A 7,519-nucleotide genomic window follows, 5' to 3' on the forward strand; every position below is an offset into this window, starting at 1 on the left:
ACTAGCTGCCTTCCCTCTAGTCTTACACTGCTAAATTAGGGACGGCTAGCGCAGATAGCCCTCGTGTAGCTTTGCGCGAAATTCAAAACAAACAAACAAACAAATTGAATTTCGTGCAAAGGTACATGAGGGCTATCTTCGCTAGCTGTCCCTAATGTAGCAATGACAGACTAGAGAGATGGCAACTATTTAACCCCACCCACAACCAAGTTTTGGGCTACTCATTGACCAACGAACAGTGGGATTGAACGTCACTTTATAACGCTCCCACGGCTGAAAGGGTGAGCATGTTCGGTGAAGGAAATTCGAATCAGTGACCATCAGATTGTGAGTTGAGTGCCCTAACCACTAGGCAAGAAGAATGAGACAAACAACTTTTACTATCACAACCTTTATCACAAATGTTAAGCCTTTTGATTCATATTCTTGCGCTAACTTTCAGCATTCAAAAACATAACTTAAAGAGAGAAACATTAAAACTTTATGATATTACTATACATTATTCAAATTTTAAATTTTTATAAGTTATTATAACTAAGCCTAAAGATGATTTACATGTAATTATCTCTTTTTTTTTTTAGTTCGTGTTCATGGCCGACAGATTTTATTTTCATTATTTCCCCCTCCTCTTCTTGGGAAAGGGTCCATTAAAGATTTTGATTTTTGTATCATAACGCTGACTCGGTATTTTCATGTTCACAGTATAAGCTAATGATGTTAATTTTGGTTTGAACATATCTTTCTGTCTTTAATTTCTGTAGTGCATATTGGTGTCTAAAAGACATTTTATATTAGAAAGTAACGACCTTATAACCCTATTTGTTTTATTTTTTTAGTCGGAAAAATAACACATTTGGTGTTATACAGTCGTTCATTTCTTCTGTTGAAAATATCTTGTTGTCGTTGTATCTTTTCTCTAATCGAAAAGAAAAACTAACCCAAGCTCACACTTCCTTATCCCAACCTACAGTAACTTGTGGAGGAGATGAAATGAGCAGGGGGCACATTGACAAAAAAAGGAAATTTTCAAGCACCGTAGGCAATCCCCCTTTTTTAGAGGGGCTTGTTTCTTGTTTGAGTTAGAACAAATCCACTTTGGGCTATCTGCTGTGTCCAACGCGAGGAATCGAACCCCCGGTTTTTAGTGTTGTAGACTTACCGCTGTCCCACCGGGGTATTTTTAGGGGAGGGTGTTAGGGAAGACTATGAGGATGATGGATTGCCTCTAGTGCACATGGGATAAAAAGCCATGAGAAGGAAATAGATCCACTTTTATTTTTATTAAATTGGTTTTATAAGCACTTTTAAACCTAAAACTGAAAAGTGAATTATCGTGTATTAATACTTATAGCATATCACAATTATATATTTTACTTTAAATACCTACAAGTCCATGTGTGCAATTCACCTTAAAGCTGAAATATTTTTTTCCTTAACTCGTTGCCCCCAGTGGCACAGCGGTATGTCTGCGGACGTACAACGCTAGAAACCGGGTTTCGATACCCGTGGTGGGCAGAGCACAGATAGCCCTTGTGTAGCTTTGTGCATAATTAAAAACAAACAAACAAACCTTAACTCGCTGCAAGTAAGATGTGGAGTCAGGAGTATCTTTCATAGTTGTTGAAAATTTTATTTTATGACTGAGAAAAATAGTATTTTTGGGGCATAGGGGCAAGGGCTTCAGCCTACTCAGCCCTCCCTCCCCTGCACATCACCTGTTACGTATATATTAAACAATTGCATACTGATGACGCCAACGTTTCCAGGTAGTGCGCATTGATATACGAAATTAATATTTCAGATCTATTTAGTGCAAGACAGTGTATTTTTTTTTCTAAAAGGCAGCTTAAATAACCACAAATACGAAGTAGTAGTACTGAGCGATTGTTTATATTGATCCATTTGGCAAATGTGTGTTATAGTACAAATACCTCTATGCAGGTTATGTCGATATTAAAGTTAGATACACACATATATATATATATACACACTTTGTACCCGCCCATACATTTCAGTATGGCGCCTGCTCGTATTGACTTTATGTATGTAACTTTAGTTGATCTTGTAATAACTATTGTGACTTTTATGTTGTCTTCTCTTAATCAGTTGAATTTAGTTTTTCAAATGACAAATAATATATTTACTCAGAAAGTAATAATTATTTTATTTTTAAGAAGGGAATTCAAGTTAGAAAGGAGCTGAAAACACAAAAGCTGACTTAGTCAAGAAATTGATGTGATTAAGAGACAAACAGCAAAAAAAAAACTGGTTTGCCATTGACAAGTTTACTATGTCCATGTTTTTCAATCGTTAGTGTACTAAAAGACAGGACCTTACGTTAGTTAATTAGGCTACTTTAATTGCAAAATAGATCTCATTGTTGTTGCATTATGTCACCTATTATTTTTCTTCGTCCCAAAATTTAAGAAGGTTTCTACTCATTGTTTTATTCGAGAAAAGAAAATTAGCATAACAATACAGTATCAAGAAATAATGTTACTTCAACTCATGGGTTCCCCCAAATATCTTACATGTTGCCTAATGTGCCTATTAAAAAATACAGTGTTTTTATAGCGGAACATGAGGATTATAATTGTTTTTTTTTAAATTTTTGTGTTGCAGAAATGACTGTTTGCGTATAGCTGCCTCAATCTTCAACAGATAGACTAGATGGCTGCTCTTGTCTGACTCACATAGCGTTCCCACAACCCCAAATTACTGGATTGTTACTTGTGGACATTATTTGAAAAATTTCTTTTGAAAGTTTAAAATTAATAGACTGTGTTTTTTGTTTTGTTTTTCATAAATCAATAGCATATATCAGCAACAGTATGCCTTCAAAAGAGCCCAAGAAGTACACACTCTACAAATCAATAGCATTTATCAGCAACAGTATGTCTTCATCAGAGCCTGATGAAGTACACACTCTACAAATCAATAGCATATATCAGCAACAGTATGTCTTCAACATTATCGCAATCTGAATGATTGTGTTGGAAATGTTTGTTAATTTTTAAGAAAATTGCTATTTGTACAGATTATATTTTAAGTGAAAGCACCAAAAGAATAAAAAAAAATCCATAAAAATCAGTTCATTCAAATTGTAAATTTCAACTTTTGTTAAGGTCTACGATTTATTTCAATTCTCTTTTGTGTTGATTGAAAAGTTTAGGATGATACAATTTTCACCACCAATAATTTACAGCATAATCTACTACTAGAGCCACAAAAAAGGGAACATTTCAATTGATTCCATATTTTATTTTAAAAAATGATAACATTATTTAGGGATTGAGAAATTGTCGTGTTTTGTTTTTCTTTTTGCAAGCACACTAAATTAACAATTCAGATAAATTAAACAAAATAAAAAAATTGTCCCTAGAACACTTTTCCAGATTTTAAAAAATGCTTGAAAATTAATCTAGTAAATAAGAGATAACAAAAGAATTAATAATTATTATTTTTAATCATTTTTTTCCCCTGTGCTTGTTTACGAAGTAAATCACATAAAAAAATCCTTTAATAATGATTCATTACTTTCTTTATCATTGCTTTCCATAAACTTAGAAAAGAGAGAAATGTTGAAATTCACGACTTAAAATTTTCATATTATTTTCATGTTTCAAATGAATTTAAAATATGCTACAAAAACAATTAAGGATAAGTGAAAATTCGAATAATATAGCTATAAGACGACAAAACCACTGTTAACTTCCCTCAGGTCATTGTTATACAAGTCAGGTATTTGATGATCAGTAATGTGATGCGAAGTGCAACGGACTTGCCATTTGGCTTATAATTTTTATAATGGTTTTTATCCAATCTTGTTTCAGTTGTCGTTTTGAAGGCAATCAGAGAATTTCAAAGCGCTCTCACTTGTTCATGAATTATAGTTAAACCTCAAAGTGGCCCGGCATGGCCAGGTTGTTAAGGCATTTGACTCACAATCTGAGGATCGCGGGTTTGAATTCCCGTCCCACCAAACATGTTCGCCCCTTTCAGGGCATTATAATGTGATGGTCAATCCCACTATTCGTTGCTAAAAGAGTATTCCAAGAGTTGGCGGTGGGCTGTGATGACTAGCTGCATTCCCTCTAATCTTTCAATGCTAAATTAGGGACGGCTAGCGTAGATAGCCTTCGTGTAGCTTTGCACGGAATTTTAAACAAACCAAACAAAACCTCAAAGAAGACATTCAGATGTTTCACTCATGTGGATAGCCATTGAACGATGTACATTGACAACTGGTTGTAGCGAATTGACTACAATTATCTCAAAGAATGTGGGACCATTTCCAAATCAAAATACCTGGACAAGTCAAAGCAGCAATAACAACGTAACACGTTGACCTCTATCTGTTGATCTTGCTCGTGGAAATCGTAAAATATTTGCCTCAAAACTGAAAATTATGTTCCAGCCATAGTTGGACACTGAAGAAAATCCCAAAGGTCATAGCTCATGAACCATGGTTAGACAACAAAGAAGACATTTGGATGTTTCAATGATGTGAAGACCAGTCGAACGATGGCTAATCAAAACAGTATTTTGGAAATTAGCTGCAAGTATCTCAATGTCTTGTTGTTTGTTAGAAACTCACTGAGTTGTATTCTACCCATACAAGACATAAAATAACTTGAATGAACCTCATGCAATGAACATGAACAGTGGATTGAAAACACCTGAAACACTATTCTTTTTATAGATGTGTTGCACTTTAGATCACAGCCATATAACAGACGTATGTACCTATTTATAAAGAATCTCGAGCTCCCTCAATGGCCCAACGGTAAGCCTGAAGGCTTATAACGCTGAAACCCAGGTTTCGACACCCGTGGTTGTGACAGCACAGCTTGCCCATTGTGTATCTTTGTACTTAATAAGAAAACCAACCAAAAAATAAAGAATCTGGAACCATATCCATCTCTATTTTCATTCAGGAAGGTAGTAGAAGAATGGTGAAATCAAGAATACGTACTGAATTCTTTACGTTGTGGTATTGTTACATACATGATAAGAACCACGTTCTACGACCCTTCTGTTGTCATATACTAGTGTCATTGTTACATACATGATAAGAACCACGTTCTACGACCCTTCTGTTGTCATATACTAGTGTCATTGTCACATGCATTATAAGAACCACGTTCTACGACCCTTCTGTTGTCATATACTAGTGTCATTGTTACATACATTATAAGAACCACGTTCTACGACCCTTCTGTTGTCATATACTACTGTCATTGTCACGCACATTATAAGAACCACGTTCTACGACTCTTCTGTTGTCATATACTAGTGTCATTGTTACATACATTAGAAGAACCACGTTCTACGACCCTTCTGTTGTCATATACTAGTGTCATTAATTCTTATAATGTATGTAACGGACCGTAGAACGTGGTTCTTATAATGCATGTGACAATGACACTAATATATTACAACAGAAGGGTCGTAGAACGTGTTTCTTATAATGCATGTAACAATGACACTAGTATATGACAACAGAAGGGTCGTAGAACGTGGTTCTGTTGTCATATACTTTATAATGTGCGTGACAATGACAGTAGTATATGACAACAGAAGGGTCGTAGAACGTAGTTCTTATCATGTATGTAACAATGACACTAGTATATGACAACAGAAGGGTCGTAGAACGTGGTTCTTATCATGTATGTAACAATGACACTAGTATATGACAACAGAAGGGTCGTAGAACGTGGTTCTTATAATGTGCGTGACAATGACAGTACAATGACACTAGTATATGACAATAGAAGGGTCGTAGAATGTGGTTCTCATAATGTATGTAACAATGACACTAGTATATGGCAACAGAAGGGTCGTAGAATGTGGTTCTTATAATGTATGTAACAATGACACTAGTATATGACAACATAAGGATCGTAGAATGTGGTTCTTATAATGTATGCAACAATGACACTAGTATATGACAACAGAAGGGTCGTAGAATGTGTTTCTTATAATGTATGTAACAATGACACTAGTATATGACAACAGAAGGGTCGTAGAACGTGGTTCTTCTAATGTATGTAACAATGACACTAGTATATGACAACAGAAGGGTCGTAGAACGTGGTTCCAGAAGGGTCGTAGAATGTGGTTCTTATAATGTATGTGTTGTCATATACTAGTGTCATTGTTACATACATGATAAGAACCACATTCTACGATCCTTCTGTTGTCATATACTAGTGTAATTCGTCCTAATTTCAGTTTAATGAAAGAAACCAGCGTATTAAACTGGTCAACACACTTCTATAATAAGAGAGGAAATGACCAAGTGAAGTAAGTAGCTTGCATGGTCAGCGGACTTCAGTCCTATACAGCATCCATAGGAGGTTCTTGGAAAATATGTCATATCCTGTCAAGTGGCTCCAGACACACTTTCAAAAGACTAGCCGATGATACGTGAGGATATAAGCAACACTCTGATTTTAAGCATTGAACATCACTACCAGATTTCTCTTGTTGTTCGTTATGATCATATTCCATTTTGAATTGAAATATGATAAATTGTAAAGCTGTAAAGCCACCTATATCAAATATTCACCTAGGACTGTAGGCTGAATGACCAAGCATTAAGAATATTTAGAATACGCAGATTTCCATTCATACCGTAGCTACTAGATGACACAGAGATGAAAACAGATGCTCTATGATCTTTAGTTTGAAATAATTCGCTAGGGTTGCTCCAATTGCACTGATGTAATAAAATAATAAAGAGCACTGTTAAATAATGGTTTGGTTGAAAACGTAGAGACTGGGTACAATGTCTCTAAATCAAATTATTATGCTAGACATTGTCCATTTAAACTTGTCAAGTTTTGCCAAACGACACAATAGAAAAATAATTCGATATATATCCCTTTCAGTCTCTGTAACTCTAATCGTAGATGCATACTAAAAAGTTTCTTATCGATCTTATTTAAAGTCGTGGATAGAATGGTTCATATCATGATAATAAAGGGCTTTCGCTTTTAATTGTATAGTATTTGGTTTAATTTATATAACAATCACATCATTTGTATTACAAACATGAATAAATGAAACGACCGTGAATTCAGAGCATGTTTTCAAAGTCGCTTCTGTTTACTGAACGTGGTTCAATTCTCGGAATACAACGTTCTTAATTAAAGAGTGATAGAGACAATTACCAAAAATTTTTACGCCAGACGAAATCATACGCCGAAACGTTCAGAAAATTAAAAATAATATTGAAAGATTTTCTAGGGTTCCCAGTCGTTTCATTTATTCATAATTATGTGCACAAAAATCCAATAATAATTATGTAATGAAAGAAAATGTAGAAATATTTGTGTCATAAATGGACACAAATTGCAATCAGTACATAAAATATTATAATGCTTCTAAGAGGGAAAATAGTACCATTTATTATATTTATAAATTCCAATAATATTGCTAATGCTTTTGTGTTTATTTCATCAGAAAAAAAAAAAATTACCGAAGGGTTAAACAGGGGTTAAAGAAGGGTAAAGCG

This window comes from Limulus polyphemus, unplaced genomic scaffold (genome assembly GCF_000517525.1).
Source record: "Limulus polyphemus unplaced genomic scaffold, Limulus_polyphemus-2.1.2 Scaffold3159, whole genome shotgun sequence".
In the NCBI taxonomy this organism is placed as follows: domain Eukaryota; kingdom Metazoa; phylum Arthropoda; class Merostomata; order Xiphosura; family Limulidae; genus Limulus; species Limulus polyphemus.